This window comes from Castor canadensis, chromosome 11 (genome assembly GCF_047511655.1).
Source record: "Castor canadensis chromosome 11, mCasCan1.hap1v2, whole genome shotgun sequence".
NCBI classification, from domain to species: domain Eukaryota; kingdom Metazoa; phylum Chordata; class Mammalia; order Rodentia; family Castoridae; genus Castor; species Castor canadensis.
In genome coordinates, this window is record NC_133396.1 from 60,545,821 (window position 1) to 60,564,829 (window position 19,009).

A 19,009-nucleotide genomic window follows, 5' to 3' on the forward strand; every position below is an offset into this window, starting at 1 on the left:
GGGTATGGAGGAGGCAAGGTATAAGTCCTGAATAGCTGCTCCTTGACACCCTATCTGAGGGTCACAGGTCATCTGAGGGAAGAGGCTGGGAGCAGAAATGCTTGGTGGCCAGCATTTGGATGGGCTGGAGAGGCCATCTTTGCCATTCATTCCCTGACAAGTTTTTCTTTCTTTCTTTCTTTTTTGTGAAACAGGTTTGAACTCAGGGCCTCAGGCTTGCTAGGCAGGTGCTCTACTACTTGAGCCACTCTGCCAACCCTGTTTTTGTGATGGGTTTTTTCGAGGTAGGGTCTCTTGAACTATTTGCCTGGGCTGGCTTTGAACCTCCATCCTCCTGATTGCTGCCTCCTGGGTAGCTAGGATTATAGGCGTGAGCCACTGGCATCTGGCACCTGACAGGTTTTGTCTCATTGAATGTAGCAGCTGTAGAGAATTCCAAAGTATACATTGTTTAATTATTCTCTGTTGGTGAGCAAGTATTTGCCATTTTTTTCTTGTTTTCACATATAAAGTTTCAAGTAATTTTTTGCTTGGAAGCTAGTTATTGGTTAAGATTTTCCATTGCTTAGTTAAAAATTTTCTGGGATTGTTTCTTTAGATGTACATGATTGGCATTAAATAAAAAAAAAAATAGAAGCAACAATACATGAACTGTAAAGTTGCAGAGCCACGGTCACCTAACCTGCTCCCTTTAGCTGCTCCTGCTGTGCAGACAAGCTGTTTTCAATGGTATTTCTTCTACTATTGACATCTGTCATCCTATACAATGTGTATAAACTGATATCTCTATATTTATTCATTGTGGACATTATTTAGTTGCTATTTCATGTAGATGAGGCAATTTTGTCTATGACAATTTTTATTTAATTTCTAATTCAGAATTTGTACAACCCAGTTTGGGGAGACCCCAAATACAGGGAGAACTCCTCTTTTGGTAGCCCCTGCAAGACAGGTTGGTCTCTCCAGCCCATCCAAATGCTGGCCACCAGGCATTTCTGCTCCCAGCCTCTTCCCTCTCTATTACTGGTGTCAGGAGCCCTGGGGCAGCTCCTGTCCCGTCTTTCTGTTACCCCCTTCCCCGAGTGAGTCTTTGGAAGCCATTCTGGTGCTGGGGGACCAACCAGAAACATAGGTGATGTGACTGCAACCCACATATCCTTCTTGGCTCAAGTCAAATGTATTTCCAACCTAACTTCAATGGGTTAAAAAAGTCACCTGACACAAAGGTGGAGCAGAGGCTGACAGTGATCACCTTAACTGTTAATAGCTGAAATAATTTGTTTTCATAATTGACAAAAACCTACGGTCACATGAGGATGTTGCTAAGGCCCTCCCGGGGCCTCCTTTGTAAGGAACCCATGCGGAGCCACACGCGTGCCCACGAAGAGTCCTGAACTCGAGTTATAAATGGCTCTACTTCTGAACCCTCTGCCCCTCTGTTCTCAGCTCCCACCAGGGAAGTTGTTCTGAAGCTTCTTTGTTTTTGGAGGTACTGGGGTTTGAACTCAGAATCTTGTGCTTGCTAGACAGGCACTCTACTACTTGAGCTGTGCCCCCAGACCTGTTCTCCAGCTTTGTGTGTTGGGACTTCCTGCTCATGGTGGGAATCTTCTGGGTCGTTCTCTTCCTCCTGGGTTGGATCCTCTCTTGCCAGGATCCATATCTTCTTTCTTGGTATGTTCCTTGTTTTGTTGGTGTATCCTCTCTAGTAGCTTCTTGAAAATGTATGTATGGGAGGAACCTAAAAAGTTATTAATAATCAGGCAGGGCGTGTGGCTCAGTGGTAGAACACTTGCCTACCATGCACAAGGCCCTGGGTTCAATCCCCAGCATCTAGGAAAAAAATGGTTTAGACCCTATATCTACTTCTTATGTGTGGCTTGACACAGAAGGCAAAAGTCCAAGAAAAGATAACTGTTTACTGAGCATGTCTCCTCTGTGTCAGGCACTCCACTGGGTACTTCTTACTTAACTGTTATAATTTTCCAGGCATGGCAACCCATGCTGTAATCCCAGCACTTGGGATGCTGAAGCAGGAGGATCTCAACATCTAGGCCAGACTGGGCTACATAGACTGGGCTACATAGTTGCAAAAAAAACCCAATAAAGCTGGATTCAGTGGCTCAAGCCTGTGAACCAAGCTGTACAGGAGGCAGAGACTGGGAGGATTGCCATATGAGGCCAGCCCAGGGTGAAGAGCCAGTTAGGGAAACCTCATCTCAACAAAGAAGGTGGGCATGGTGGAACATTCCTGTGATCCCATTATTCTGTAGGCCTGAAACTGGCTTCAGGCAAAAATACAAGACACTACCTGAAAAATAAAGCAAAAAAGGGCTGGGATCTGGGTGCTGGTGATTCATGCCTGTAATGCTAGCTACTTGGAAGGCTGAGATCTGGAGGATTAAGGTTTGAGGCCAGATCGGGCAAATAGCTCGAGAGACCTCATCTCCAACATAACCAGAGTGAAATGGACTGGAGGTGCAGTTCAAGTGGTAGAGTACCTGCTTTGCAAGCATGAAGCCCTGAGTTCAAACCCCAGTTCACCTCTCTCCCAAATAAATAAATTGAAAAGGCCTGGAAGTATGGCTTAGTGGTAGAGTATCTGCCTAGCCAGTGTATATATCTATATTATCTAATCTCTAACTCTATCTCTAAATCATCTATATCTAAATCTGTCTATATCTGTGTATATTTGGCAGTACTGGGGTTTTACTCAGGGCTTCAAGGCAGGTACTCTACTTCTTGAGCTACACCCTCTGGCCCTGTATAATTTTTTTTGTAACAATTTTTTTGTGGCACTAGGGATCAAACCCAGGGCCTAGTGTATACCAGGCAAGTGCTCTACCATTGAGTTGTGTTCCCAGTCCCCCAAATGTTTGTTTTTAATTTTTTTGGCTATTTTGGGGTTTGAAATCAGGGCTTCACCCTTGCTAGGCAGGCATTTTGCCACTGAGCCACTCCACCAGCCCTTTTTGCTCTGGGTATTTTTTACCCAGGCTGTCTGGACTGGAATCATCCTATTTTCCTGTGTAGCTGGGATGACAGGGGTCACCAAATCCAGCTTTTTCTGAAGAGTTCTTGTGAACCTTTTGACCTGGACTGGCTCAAACTGCAATCCTCCCAATCTCAGACTCCCAAGTAACTAGGATTACATGTAGAGGTCACCAGCGCTTAGCTCTAAAGTTTGATTTTTAATTGACACATTTATAGGGTACAGTGTGATATTTTGATTCATGATCACAATATGTAGTGATCAAATCAGGATACTTAGCATATTCATCAACTCAAACATTTATCATTTCTTTTTGTTGTTCACATTCTAAATCCTTTTTTGTAGCTACTTTGAAATGAATGATGGATCATTGGTAGCTATAGTCACTCTACTGAGCTACAGAACACTAGAACTTACTAACTCTTTCCATTTAACTGCAGTTTTTGTACCTATTAACCCATCCTACTTCGTCAACTCCTCCCCTACCTTTCCCAGCCATTGTTAATTGCTATTCCTACTCTCTCCTTCTATGAGATCAACTTTATTATCTTCTACATATGAGTGAGAACATGAGGTATTTGTCTTTCTGTCCAGCTAATTTCACTTAACATAAAGGAGAAGCATATTTTGATCAATTATTTGTGGAAATATAGAATTCTAGGTAAAAATAATTTCCAATGTTTTATGGACCTTGTTTCCTAGCTTTCGATGGGCTGTGAAGAGATCTAGTAGTACTTTTAGGTTTAATCCTTTGTATATGACCCCCTCTCCTCCTCCTTTAGGTCTTCTAGTTCTGTTGTTGGAGCCAACATGGCTATTTTTCTGGGATTCACTATGTGTCTGGAATATGCTTTGGATTTCCTACTCTGGGGCCACAAGCAGCTTTCTGCAAGCTCAAAAGTGTCACAGACCTCCAGCTAGGCCCTGCAAGGTTTCCTGTAACTATGACCACAGTCTATATGGGGGTAGAGGAGAAAACTCTGTACAAGCCTATTTCTCTGTAACTGGCTTGTCTTTCTGACCACCTGTGAACCATCCACTGCAAAACCTCCCAGTTACATAAACCACCTGGGGGGTATATAACTCATCTCCTGACTCTGATGGGGCTTAGGGCTTTGAGAAATTATCTCCCTTGAGTCCACTGGTGTAAAAAAAATTCCTGCTTCCTGCAAAATGGTCTCACCACTTTCCCTCACCATTTCCTGCAACACTATGGTTGGGACTTGCTGTAGTTCGGATCTGGAATGTTCCACAAAGAATCATGTGTTGAAGGCTTGGGAGGTGGGGCCAATAGGCCTCAATAGAGAGGTTTCAGATTATTGGAGGTGTGCTGACAAAGAGGATTGTGAGACCTCAGTTTCTTTCTTTTTCACACCCAGTCAAGAGGCAAATGGGCTTCCTCAGCCACTACCGACACAAACTCACAGCAATGGGGCTAATTGGTCATGGGCTGAAATCTCTAAGCCTGTGAACCAAAATAAACCTTTGCTTTTTATAAATTGATTATCTCAGATATTTTGTTAAAGTAATGGACAGCTGAGTGACCCAGGGATTTTCTTTCTTTTATTATACTAGGTTCTTACTAGACTTTTTGTTTTAAATCTGGATTAGTGGGAGGAGATGTGGTAAGAGAAGCGGATGAAGCTGGGCACTGGTGGCTCAGGCCTGTAATCCTAGCTACTCAGGAGGCAGAGATCAGGAGGATTGTGATTTGAAGCCAGCCCTGGCAAATAGTTTGGAAGAGCTTATCTCAAAAATATCCAGTATAAAAAAGGGCTGATGGAATAGCTTAAGTGGTAAAAGCACCTGCCTAGCAAGTATTAGGCCCTGAGTTCAAACCTCAGTACCAAAAAAGAAAGAAAAAGAGAAGTGCCTGAAAGTGGTCTTTGGGGTCAGGGTGAGGATTTTGCTGATACTTGTGGGCTGTGTCAGGCACTGTCTTCCTCCATACTTTGAATCTCCGAGGTTCTTGTGAGAATCTTCAGAAACGTGGGCAGGCAACAATGACAAACGTGGCACATAGTTGTTTACGAGTTTCTTTTGTATCTAAGATTTAAGGTTCATCTTTCAAACATATTCTTTTTAAACCACTGATCCATGTTCTGAATTAAAAATATAACCCTTAAACTATTTTATTAAAGTAAGTGTTAGGGCCCGGGATGTAGCTCAGTGGTAGAACACTTTCTTAGCATGCATAAGCTTCTGTGTTGGGTCCAGCATTGAGGAAAACAAAAAAGTAAGTGCTAAGAGATAAACAGAATCAGGGACAAAAATTACATGATAATCTCAATAGATGCAGAGAAAGTCTTTGCCAAAATTCAACATCCTTTTATGATAAAAGCCCTGAAGAAACCGGGAATAGAAGAAATGTTCCTCCACGTAATAAAGGCTATATACAATATACTCATAGCTAATATTGTCCTAAATGGGGGAAAACTGAAAGCATTTTCTCTAAAATCAGTAACAATACAAGGATGTCGACTCTTATTCAATATAGTGCTTGATTTTCTAGCCAGAGAAATTAGGGAAGAGAAAGAGATAAAAGGGATACAAATAGGAAAGGATGAGTTTGCAGAATATGTTCTTACACATAAAAGACCCAAAAGACCCCACCAAAAGATTCTTAGGTCTGATAAACACTTTCAGCAAAGTAGCAGGATACAAATTAAAAAATCAATAGCTATTTTTTTTTTTGGTACTGGGGATTGAACTTGGGGCTTCATACTTGCTATGCCTCCAATTCTCAGAAGCTTTTCTATATATCAGTGATGAACATGCTGGAAAAAAATCAAGAAAACAATCCCACTCAAAATAGCCTCAAAAAATAAAATACCTAGGAATAAACCTAACTAAGGAGGTGAAAGACCCTTACAATGAAAACTATAAGACACTGAAGAAAGAAACTGAAGATACTAGAAGACAGAAAGATGTCAAATGTTCATGGGTTGGCAGAATTAATGTTGTGAACATGTCTATATTATTAGAAGTGGTGTACAGATTCAATTCAGTTGTCATGAAAATTCCAATGCATTTCTTCACAGAAATAGAAAAAAATCCTAAATTTCATATGGAAGCACAAAAACTCTGACTAGCCAAAGTGATCCTGAGCAAAAAGAGCAATGCTGGAGGCATCTCAATACCTGACTTCAAATTATAATTTGAGCCATAGTAACAAAAACAACATAGTAGGGCTGAAGGCATAGCTCAAGTGGTAGAGTGCCTGCCTATCAAGCACAAGGCCCTGAGTTCAAACCCCAGTACTGTCAAAAACAACGACCTCAAGTTCAAAAACCAGCATAGTACTGGCACGAAAACAGACATGCAGACCAAGAGAATAGAATAGAAGGTCCAGAAATAAGCTTGCACAGCTATAGCTGATTTATGACAAAAGACAGTCTCTTCAACAAATGGTGCTGGGGAATCTGGATAGTCTTACATACAAGATTGAAACTAGATCCTGATCTCTCACCCTGTACAAAATCAATTTAAAATGGATCAAAGACCTTAATGCAAGACCTGAAAGTTTGAAATTACTCCAGGAAAACACTTCAAGACGTAACATAGGCAAAAACTTTCTGAATAGGAATTCAGTAGCTCAGGAAATAATAGCAAGAATTGACACATGAGATTGCATGAAATTAAAAAACTTCTTACAGAAAGGAAACAATAACCAGAGTGAAGAGACAGTCTATAGAATGGGAGAAAAATCTTTGCCAGCTATTCATCTGATAAGGGATTAATATCCAAAATATATAGATAGCTCAAAAAAATTAAACACCGAAAGAACAAATAATCCAATCAGTGAATAGACAAATGAATTAAATAATTAAATAAACACTTCTCAAAAGAAGTATAAATGGCCAGTAAATACATGAAAAAATGTTCAATACCCTTAACTATAAAGGAAATGCAAATAAAAACTGAACTAAGATTCTATCTCACCACAGTCAGAATGGCTATTATCAAGAAACAAACAACAACAAATGCTGGAGAGGATGTGGGGGAAAAGGAAGCTCTCTATACAGTGTTGGTGGGAATGTAATTTAGTGCACCAGTATGGAAATCTGTATGGAGGTTCCATCAGAAACTAAAAAGTATGATCCTGCTATACCACTCCTGGACATATACTCAAGTGAGTGTAAATCAACATACAAGAGAGACACCTGCACATCTGTGTGCAACAGTATTATTCACAATAGCCAAGTCTTGGAATCAGCCTAGGCGCCCATCAACAGATGAATGGATTAAAAAAAATGTGATATGAACACACAAAGGAGTATAATTCAGCCACAAAGAAGAATGAATTCATGTTGCTTGCAAGAAAATGGATGGAACAGGAGAGGATCATGTTACACAAAATAAGTCAGACTCAGGACAAATTTTGCATGTGTTTCTCTCATAAGTGGGATATAGATTTTAAAAAAAACACATGAAAATAGGAAGGGAATTATTTGAGGTGGGGGAGAGATCAGCAGGTGAAAGAGGGGAAGCCAGAGAAGATGATGGGGGTGAATATAATCAATGTACAGAGTATGCATGCATGAAAATGTCATAACAGACCTCCCCAAAGGATAGCTTTAATAAAAAAGTTGCAGAAAATTCTACATCAGAGATTATGCAGAACCAAGTTTGAAGCAATGACTATTGACTCATTATTAAATATTATTAAAATAATAAAATTCAAAAACTTTTCTAGTAATTTCTGTGAAATCATGGAAAGAGAATTTTTAAGATTAGTTGCTACTATCTAAAATAAATTAATGAGCTCTGGAAGTCAGCATGGGGACAGTAAATCCCTTTTGAAGGATTTGCAGAAGCTGTTTCTGTGTTCTGTTCCATAGTCCTCAGTAAGCACAGCCTGAGAAGTAAGTTTTGGGCTTGTTTCTGGAGGAAGCATGAATTTCTAAGATGATTCATTCCCTACAGAGAGGAAGGGTGTTCAATTATACTTTGTGAACAAAAGGTGCTCACTACAATAGATTTTCAGTAGAGAAAAGAATTTATTCCATTTCTATTCTAATAAAGGTTTACTGTAATCAGCTGTATATTTTTATCTACTGAGTTTTAAAAATATTCCAACATAACTATATGATCATTCCCTTTATTTTGCTAGATTTCATATAATAAGCAGTTTTGCATTTGATATGCTTTTAGGTTCTAAATGTTTAGAACTTTTGAAATACTCATAAGTAGTAACACCATTCAGTTTTATTGCATTGGCTTGCTAGATTCATAATAAAAATTGATATTTGACAGCAAAAAGAAAAAGTGCTAAGTATTGCTACCTGAAAAAAGCCAACCTGTAAAGGATATACACTGAATGGTTCGGCACATTGAATGATTTCCAGAATGTCACACTATATGACATTCTGGAAAAGGCAAAACCATGGGGACAGTAAAAAGCTCAGTGACTGCCAGGGCTTTGGCAGGGAAAGTGAGAGTTGAGTGGGTGGGAATCAGAGAGTTTTTAGAACAGTAAAACTCTTCTACGAGATACTGTAAAAGTGGGTCTGTTGCAGCATACATTGGTGAAAGCTCATAGAATGGATGACAGAGTAAACTCTAAACTGTGGACTTTGGCTGATACTAGCAGGTCAATATTGGCTTCTAAGTTGTAACAAATGTACCACACTAATGGAGGACAAAGAAAAGGAAACGAAGAATAAAGTGAATATTAAGACAAATACTTTTCTGTCCTTTGGTGGTGTTGAGACGACTGTGGGAGGATGTGATCTCAAGCACGTTCTGGGTCACCCTGGGACATTTGATAAGGTAAATTGCCCGTGAAAGCTGGGTAAATCATGACAGCAACACCATCCAACAATAAGTGAAAACAAAGGTCGTTTGTCTGGAGCTTTTAGAAGTATGTTTGCTACAACAATCTACCAAAGACAGACCTTAAAATTCTTGAAAGGGAGAGGTTTTTAAAGGGTGCATTCTCCTGTTGTAGTACAATTAAATTAAAATTGTATAGAAAAATAAGACAAAGGGCTTAGTTATTGTAAACAATGAAATATTTTCCATATGGTCATGATCCAAAGGGGAAGTTATCTGTGAACTAATGAAATATATCAAAGCGTACTGGATATAGCTAAAACTAGGCTCAGATGAAAATGTACAGCCTCATTGTTTTCTTTTCTTTTCTTTTTTGGTACTGGGGTTTGAACTCAGGGTCTCATGCTTGCTAGGCAGATGCCTACCACTTGAGCTGTACATCTTGCCCTCAAGATTTTTTTTTAATAACTAAAAAAGACTAAAAAGAAACAAACCAAGTATCTAACTTAAAGTTAGAAAAAACAACTATAAAATAAACCAAAATGCAGTAATAGGAGGGAATTAGTAATGATGGAATAGTATATGATTCCAACCCATTTTTTTTCAAAACATTCTTTCACAATTGAGATTTTATTGTGTTGAGGATCAGCACACAGACATTTCAATTTGTGCACAACTTTTCACACACATACCAAAAATCTAAAGCCATGTATTATTTCTTTTTTAAGTTATTCCAGTGACATTCCAGCTTCAAAATTGGAGGCAAATTTTCCTTGAGGACATCATGTACTATATCTTCAAATGCTGATCAGCTGCTACTTAACTTCCACGGAGTCACAATTTTGTGTCACATTCACCACATACGAAAGTTTTCCATCTTTCACAGCACACTAACAGATTAGGAAAACTGGACTACTAGGACCAAATGTTACAGAATATACACAATTTTGACAGCAACGATCAAGGAGTGGTTTTCTTTAGGAAACAGTTCTACTAGAAAACAACACAGGACTACAGTTTAAAATATTCAAGACATATTAAATGCATGGCCATGACCCAAATTGCCAAAATTTAGTATGCTTTGTATTGCAGGATATAAAACTAACTCTCACCTATGGAATGTTAGGCTGACACGCAGACAGCCAACGCCTCCGCAATTCAATACCCCACTGTTTTCTGGTTGCAACAAAAAATAAACAACCAGCAAGTGATTTTACTTCTTAAAAAAATCATTTATACTTAAAAAATGGGATGAGGTGGGATTCCCTCCTTTTAAAAAATGTTTCTAGAGCTACTAAAAAACTTGCATTTGCAAACTAGTTGATAAAAATATACCTGTGGATGTACAAGAAGGGGACGGGGAGCACGGGTGAGACTTGGTGTGCGATTGTCAGCCATGGCTTCGTTCTCTTCTGCGTCGTCAGAAGCTGCGAGCTCCTCGTTTTTAGTTTCTCCGTTTTTTGCGGGAAAATGTTCCTTAGTGTCTTGGTTCGCTACTTCAGCTTGTTTTCCCTTTGCTCCCCTTTTTCCTTTTGCTTGCACTTTCTCATCTGAAGACTTCTCCTTCCCCACTGCCTTTTAGGCTTAGCTGACAACCTCACCGACCTCCTCTTGACCTTCCTCTTGGGCATGATGGTGGCACAGGGGGGCGCGCGTGCCATGGTTGGGGTCTGTGGAGTGCAGGAGCCTTCCTGGAGCTGCCTGGCCATAGCTGCTCCTCCCCTCCAACCCATTTTAAAAAGCAAATCTTTTCATTTTAGAAAATTCGAGGCTCACATGCAGTTGTGAGAGTTAACACAGTGAGATCCTGCATGACCCTTACCCTGTTTCCTTCAACAGTGACATCTTGCAAAACTATCACACAACCAGGACATTGACATGACACTGCCACTTTAGGGAACATTTCCATCACCACAAGGATCCTTCTGGCTCCTTTTTTTTTTTTTTTTTTAATGGTATTGGGGAGTGAACCCAGTCCTCTTCCACTTGAGCTAGCTCTTTTGTTTTTACTTTTTTTTTGAGATAGGGTCTTGCTGACCTTGCCCATGCTGGCCTTGAACTTGCAATCCTTCTACCGCTGCCTCCTGAGTAGCTGTGGCAATCCTTCTATCGCTGCCTCCTGAGTAGCTGTGATTACAGATGTGCCCCACCACATCCAGCTTCCTGTTACTGATCTTTGTCCTTGTGTTCGAATGGAGGAATCCAAGCAGAACTCTGTATGGGGTGAGGGAGAATAGCTTCATTGAGGAATGACAGTCACCCATTCTGCGAGGTGAGGGAAGGGAAGAAGAAGGGCTGGGGTCTTTGGTAGGTTGTTTTTATACCACCTTGAACTTAGAGATGGGGAGACAATGTGTCATCACCTGGCTCCTCTCACCTGTGAGCTGGTGGAGGAGTCTTGAGTCAAGAGGGGAAACAGGCCCCCAGACTATCCCTAACCCAGCCTGCCTCATTACCTTTTATAGCCACAGGTATATCCATCCCTTGCCTCCACACCTCCATTTACGTCCTGACAGTCGCAAATCTGCTTCCAAATTTTTATAATTTTGTAGTTTTAAGGTGGTAATCGTACAGCATGTAATCTTGTTGGATTGGGTTATTTTCAGCCAATGTAATTCCCTGGAGATCTGTCCGGACATTGCTGGTGTCAGTTTTCATTATTTCATTGCTGAGTACTGTTCTCTGGTATAGAGATACCAGTGTGTTTAACCATTCATCTATTGAAGGACTTCTGGGTTGTTTCCAGATTTGGCTTTTACAAATAAATCTTCTATGAATGTTCATATTCAAAGTTTTGTGTGGGCATAAATTTTCATTTCTTTGTGCTAAACACAAACATGGAGTCATATAGTTGTAACATGTTTAGTTGTAAAAGAAACTGCCAAACTATTTTTTATATCCTCAACAATGTAAAAATTATCCAATTTGTCTGCTTTTCACCTACATTTGGTTGTTATCCATGTTTTTTATTTTAGCTGTTCGGATAGGTGTGTGGTGATATAGTACGGTGGCTTGCGTCTTTCAAGTGCTTTTCTATCATTATGTCCTCATCAGTGGAATGTCTCTTCATGTCTTTTGCCCGTTTTCTAGTTGGGTTTGTTAGTTTTACTCTTGAGTTTCCAGAATTCTTTATATGTTCTAGATAGTAAGCCTTTGATCTGCAAATATTTTTCCCAAGTCGGTAACTTTTCATCCTCTTAACAGAAACCCATTTCCAAAAAAAGACTAACATAATCAATAAAATCTTGGCAAGGCCAATTAAGGAACTGAGAAGAGTGACATGACCACATGAAATAGGAGGTTAAAGGACACGTTTCCTGTTTTTATGGAAATTTGGCTGGATTCCCAACGCTGAGAAAGATTGCTAGCAGTGCCTGTATGTTTAAAACCTAGAGGAGCTGGGTGATATGGCAGGACTTACAAAGAGGTGGCAAAACAAGCAAATCAGCAGTGGAGTTTGTAGGGGGGAGTACTTAACTCTTTTTCTCTCCACCTGGGAAGCAAAATGGTACGTCACACACTCTCCAGCCAGATGATGGAGTAGCAAGGGAGCCATGCAGTGATTGTCTGCAAGGGGTAAGACAGGCACATCTGTATCAGGCTGCATGGTACCTAAGCTGCAGATATGGTTTGAATCTCCATGGACTGCTTCTTGAGAGGGGCAAGAAGAGTTTTAGGAGAGGTGGTGGATGTGCCTTCCAGGGTTTTGAGGTAATCATAAAGAAACAGACTCAGCTGGGCACCAGTGGCTCATGCCTATAATTCTAGCTACTTAGGAGGCAGAAATCAGGAGGGTCATGGTTCAAAGCCAGCCTGGGCAAATAGTTTGAGAGACTCTATCTCAAAAAAAAAAAAAAAAAAATCACAAAAAAGGGGCTGGTGGAGTGGCTCAAGGTATAGGCACTGAGTTCAAACCCCAGTACTGCAAAGAAAAAAAAAAAAAGAAAGAAAGAAAGAAACAGACCCAATTCTGCTTTTTGACAGGAGAACTAGAAGGCAAATACTTGGGCAAGCCCCTGACCCACTCATCAGTTGATCAGGCTGCACTTGGTGATTTGTCAGGGCACGGATGTCAGAGAACTTGAGACGACCTTGGCCCAGAGGGCTGCATGACAAAGTGAGGCTAAAAGAGGCTGTGGGTGCAATCTGGGCAGGAACGGATATGAACCAGAGAGCACCATCTTCTCGGGGAACTGCCATGGGGCAGAGGATCTCTGAAGCAGCAACACCACCCCTGTGACAGGCCAGTGCAGGATGCTTGCTGTGATGAGCAGCTTGACCATCTCTTGGTAGCCTTGTGTCCTGGAACTCTCTTCTTTGCTCTTGAGAATCAGTGAGGAGAAACTGAACAGTCTATGCCTTGGGTTTCACCTTTTTTCGGAACAGTCTGACATGAGGATTCTGTGAAAGTGTTCTGAGGATAAAGCAGGTAGGGAAATGGGGAAGCACGATGAGGAAGGGAGGGAGGCCAAGCAAGAGGGCAGGAGAAATTAATACAGAATTCTTGTGAAAGTGATTCATTAGGAAGCATTTGTAGGCAATTTCAAATGAAGTCCTGTGGTGGTGGTGATTGTGTAACTTGAGCTCAGTCCCACAGGGGAACAATGGAGACAGCAGAGGTCACATCTCAGAGTTGTTCCCGTAGAAAGAAGGGAACTGGAATATTTAGATCTTGGCACCCATCAGTCTTGGGTTAACAGCTGCTTGTGGTTGGCAAGAATGTAAATCCCAAGGTGTAGCAGGGAGGAGGACCAGAAAAGAAACAGACAAATTTGTGTTCTGATAATGAGGCAGGGGGAGGGGATGGCATTGCAGAGAGATAAAACTTTTATTTATTTATTTATTTATTTATTTATTTTTCATTTTTCTTTTATTATTCATATGTGCATACAAGGCTTGGTTCATTTCTCCCCCCTGCCCCCACCCCCTCCCTTACCACCCACTCCACCCCCTCCCGCTCCCCCCCCTCAATACCCAGCAGAAACTATTTTGCCCTTAGAGAGATAAAACTTAAAGAATTGAAACACAAAGGTCACATAGCACTGGGGAAATGAAATAGCCAGTGAAGTCACGTAGGTTGAGCTTTGCTTTTTGCTTCTGTAACCTGCTTGCAAGGGTATATAAGGTGAGGCCCCTTTGTTCTCAGGGCTCAGCCTTTAGGCACTGAGTCTGTGCTGGCACAATAAAATGTTGCTTCCTGTTAAACTGCCTCACTGTCTCATATCTCAGCTTGAGATTCCTGCAACAAAGATACTTAAGCCCTCTATGTGCCCAAATGAGTGCAGTCCTTTGAAAAGAGGCACTGATGTTGACCTTTTATTTAAGAAGAAAATCACGTTGGCCAGGCGTGGTGACTTACAGCTGTAATCCCAGCTACTCAGAAGGCAGAGACTGGGAGGATCAAGGCTGAAGCCATTCTGGGCAAAAAGTTCATGAGCTCCCATCTCAACTGATAGCTGGGTGCAGTGGCATATGCCTGTCATCCAGTCATAAGGGAGGCATAAATAGTAGGATTGCAGTCCAGGCTGGCCTAGGGAAAAATGTGAGACCTTATCCCAAAAGTAAAGCCAAAAAAGGGAGGGCAGGAGGGGGCAAGCATAAGGCTCAAGTAGTAGAACACCTGCCTAAAAGAGCAAGGCCCTGATTTCAAGCCCCTGTACCGCCAAAAGAAAAATTCACACTAAGAACCAATGTGCATAAAAAGTTGAAGCACCTGAGCCAAGCAAAGCCCTGTCTGTGGCAGACCCCTGTCACTGCTGCATGAAGCTTTGGTGGCAGGTGAGGTTAAAGATTGGCTTAGTTTGGACTGGACTTTAGAGACCTGAAATGAAGATTGTTGTTGAAGATTGTTTCTGAATGTGTAGCAAAGGAAAATGCAAACAGTCTATTTAGTAACAATGAATGACAGGTGATGTATGGTGCACGTTACAGACATTCTTTTTTATTCCTAACTGGGTGGAAGGGAACAGATCCTGTCCAGGGGTTAGCACAGTGGAGGGGGTAGAGGACACAAGGAAAGGGTGGGGGAGGGTAAATATGGTGCAAATGCTGTGTACACATGTATTGTAAATGGAAAAAGAGACCTGTTGAAACTATTCCAGAAATGTGGGGAGGGGGGATAAAGGAGAATGATGGAGTGGACAAATTCAACTATGATATATTTGATATATTGTAAGAACTTTTGTAAATGCCACAGTGTACCCCCTTTCAGCACAACAATAAAAAAAGAAGAAAAAAGAAATGAAAAAAAAATCACATGTGACTATTGGATTTTGTCTAATGCCTTTTCTGCATGAGTTGATATAATATGTAGTTTTTCTTTGTAGTCTGATAATACAGTGGATTACATTGATTAGTTTCTGAATATTTAACCAGCCTGTCAATCCAGAGATAAACCCCACTGAGTTGTGTATTATCCTTTTTTATATGCTACTATTTTCAAATTGCTATTTTGTGGAGAATTTTTGGTGGTTGTTTTTGAGACTCCTTCCTTCCTTCCTTCCTTCCTTCCTTCCTTCCTTTTTGGTGGGATTGGGGTTTGAGCTAAGGGCTTTCTACTTGCAAAGCAGGTTCCCTACCTCTTGAGCTTTACCTCAGTCCATTTTGCTCTGGTTATTTTGGAGATGAGGTCTCTTGAACTATTTCCCAGGGCTAGCATCAAACTATCATCCTCTTGATCTCAGCCTCCCAAGTAGCTTACAGGTGTGAGCCACCCGTGCCTGGTTGTAATTTTCTTTTCTTTGTCTTGTTTTTGTATCAGGGAAAGTACCAGTCTTATAAAATGAGTTAAGGATTCCCTCTTCATTTATTTTCTGGAAAAAGGCTGTGTAGAGTTGGTATTATTTCTTCTTTAGGAGTTTGGAAGAATTCTCTTGTTAAGCCACCTGGACTTGGAGATTTCTTTTTTGGAATATTTAAAACTGTGAACTCATTTATAGTTACAGAATTGTTCAGTTTACTTAATCTTGGATCAGTTTGGTAGTTTATAGTTTTTGAGCACTTATAATTCAATGAAATTATTAAATTTTTTTCTTTTTTTGTGGTACTGGGGTTTGAACTCAGGGCTTCACGCTTGCAAAATAAGTGGTCTACCACTTGAGCCACACCTCCAAGTTATTGAAATTTTGTGCACAGAATGATTCATAATGTGAATAATATTCTTTTTTTGTAGTACTGGTACTGGGGCTTGAACTCAGGGCCTTCACCTTGAGCCACTCGACCAGCCCTATTTTTGTGACGGGTTCTTCGAGAGAGGGTCTCGCTGAACAATTTGCCTGGGCTGGCTTCGAACCGTGATCCTCCTGATTTCTGCCTCCTGACTAGCTAGGATTATGGGTGTGAGCCACCGGCGCCCAGTCATAATATTTCTTTTAATTTTTTCAGGGTTGGTAAGGAAATCCCTTCTTTTCTTCTTGCTATTAGTAATTTGTGTTTTCTCCCTTTTTTCTTTATCATTCTTGCTAGAGGTTTATCAGTTGTATTGAGTTTTTCAAATAATCAGCTCTTGGTTTCATTGATTTTTGCTCTTATCTTTATTTCCTTTCTTCTTATTGTTTTGGATTTGCTTTGTTCTTCTGTTTCAACTTCTTAAAGTGGAACCTCAGGTTATTGACAGAAGACCTTTTTAATATAAACATTTAATGATATAAATTTCTAAGAATTTCTTTAGCTGCATTCAAAAATTTAAAAAATTACAATTATTAAATTAAAATTATTTTGAGACAGGGTTTTGCTATGTAGCCCAGGCTGGCCTCAAACTTGTGATTCTCCTGTCCCTACCTCCCGAGTGCTGGCATTATAAAAACATGCCCTGGTACCCAGCTGCATCCATGGGTTTTGATATGTGTATTTTAATTGTAGTTCAGTTCAATTTAGTTTCTAATTTTTCTTGAGACTTTCTCTTTGACATTAAGCTTCTTGAGAACTGTGTTGCTTAATTTTCAAGTGTTGGGGATATAAAATTGTGTTGTTATTGATTTCTAGTTTAATTAAAAAACTATCTGTTGAAACTTGATAAGATTTGTTTTTTTATCTAAGATATGGTGTATCTTGGTGGAAGTTCCATGAACACTTGGAAAGAGGGTATGTTCTTCTGTTGTTGAGTGTAATGTTCTCTAATGTTACTTGGATGTAGTTGCCGCTGGCATTGCTCAGGTCTTCCATATTTTTGGTTATTTTATGTCCACATGCACTATCTGTTACACAGAAGGGAGTCTTGAAGTTCTCGACTATGAGGATGGATTTGTCTCTGTTTTCAGCTCTGGTAATTTTTGCACCATGTATTTTGAAGGTCTGCTTTTAGATACATTCATATTTGGGATTGTTATGTCTTGTTGATTAATTGACCCTATTATTGTTATGTATAGTCCATCTTTTCCTTTGCAAATGAATTTGCTCTAAATTTTACTTTGATATTAATATAGCCACTCCAGTTTTCTTTCAGTTGGTGTTTTTCTAGCTAAGTAATTATCTTTCTCATCTTTTTTACTTTTAATGTTTTCACCTACTTATATCATTATATTTGAAGTGAGTTGCTTGTAGGCAGTATGTAGTCGATAATTAAAAAACCCACTCTAGGGATGGCAGAGTGGCTTTAAGGGTACAGTGCCTGTGTAGCAAGTGTGAAGCCTTGAGTTCAAACCCCAATTCCACAAAAAAACCCCAACCTCTCCCCCCAAACAAAACCAAACCCACTCTGTCATTCATTGCCTTTAATTGGCATGTTTGTGCCATTTATGTTCAGGGTTATAATTGATATGCTTGGATTAAGGTTTAACATGATTTGTTTTCTATTTCTCCTCTCTTTGTTATTTTCTGTTTCCCATTTCTGGACTTCTTTTGGGTTAAACATTTCACAGCATTCCATTTTAAATTTTATGTTGTGATTTTTGACTATGTTTTTCTATAGTTAAAAAATGGTTGCTCTGATATTTGTAATATACATTTAACATTTTATAGTCCACCTGGAATCAATGCTTTGTTATTCTAATTGGAACACAGAAACTTTTCCCCCTTACAGTTCTATTTATCTTTCATATCTTCTCTCCTGTTATGGGCAGAATTGTGTCCCTTCAGAGACTATACACTGTGAGGCAGAGTGTTTGCTTTGCAAGCATGAAGCCCTAAGCTCAAACCCCAGTTTCACCAAACAACAACAACAAAAACCAAAACCAAAAATACCTTACATAAAAGAAAATATCCGGATAACTTCTTTGGTGAGTTCTATCAAAAACATGTAGGAAAAGATAACTATCTAATAAATGGAGAAAGATGTGTTCCCAATAAATGATGCTCTCTCTATATAAACATTAATTTATAATGTTCATAGAAATATAAAAAATTTGAAACTGTAACAATTCTAAGACAGAACATAGGAAATCTTTGCTACCATGGGTTGCAAAGGTCTCAGATAGACTACAAAAAGCACGGTTCATAAAAGAAAAAGTTGATAACTGGACTTCATAAAGATAAAATATTCTGTTCCTTGTAAGCCAATATGAAGGAAATGAAGATAAGATGGTTTGAAAATATTACCAGTAATTTTATCTGATAAAGATTTACATTCAGAATATGAAGAATTGCTACAAGTGTGCAGTAAGAACATGAACAATCAAATTTTAAGTAAAGGAAAAAGTTTTGAACAGAAACTTCTCAAAAGAAAATAATGAGATGGCCAATAAGTCTGTGAAAAGAGACTGGATAGATTAGTCAGCAGGGAAATCTATTATAGCCTTAATTAGATGTCACTATAGACCTAATAGAATGAATAAAATAAAAAATTCTGGGACTGAGGTTGTGGCTCAAGTCATTGAGTGCTTGCCTAGCAAGCTCAAAACCCTGAGTTCAAACCCCAGTCCCAACATAAATAAATAAATAAATTCTGAAAAGATAAACTGTTGGAGAGGATATGTAATACCTGGAAGTCTCATTAATGACTTTTAGGACAGTAGAATGATAGAAGTTCATTGGAAAATAGCTTGGCAGCTTCTTATAAAGTTTAATACACACAATGTAATTCAGCAATTTCCTTAGGTATTTACTTAAGAGAAATGAAAAAATACATGCACATAAAGACTTATACTGTATGTTTATAGTAGCTTTATTCATAATAGCCAAATTCAGAAAAACAAAAACAAAAACAAAAAGTCTTGTAACAGTTGGGTGGATAAACAAATTGTGATCTATTTATATAATGGCATATGACTCAATGATGAAAAGAATGGACTACTGATCTTTGCAACA

At 39.6% G+C, this 19,009-nt stretch overlaps 1 protein-coding gene across 4 annotated transcripts in view; it reads left to right on the top strand.

Moving 5' to 3' along the window:
• Nucleotides 1–95: 95 nt before the first annotated feature.
• The window catches only part of LOC141413832 (C-type lectin domain family 10 member A-like), a 42,365-nt gene continuing 23,451 nt past the window's right edge, over nt 96–19,009 (top strand). For all 4 annotated transcript variants that reach the window (XM_074047035.1, XM_074047036.1, XM_074047037.1 and 1 more), the window contains exon 1: nt 96–13,196. The gene's annotated coding sequence lies outside the window, so the exon portion shown is untranslated. The remainder of the gene's footprint in view (nt 13,197–19,009) is intronic.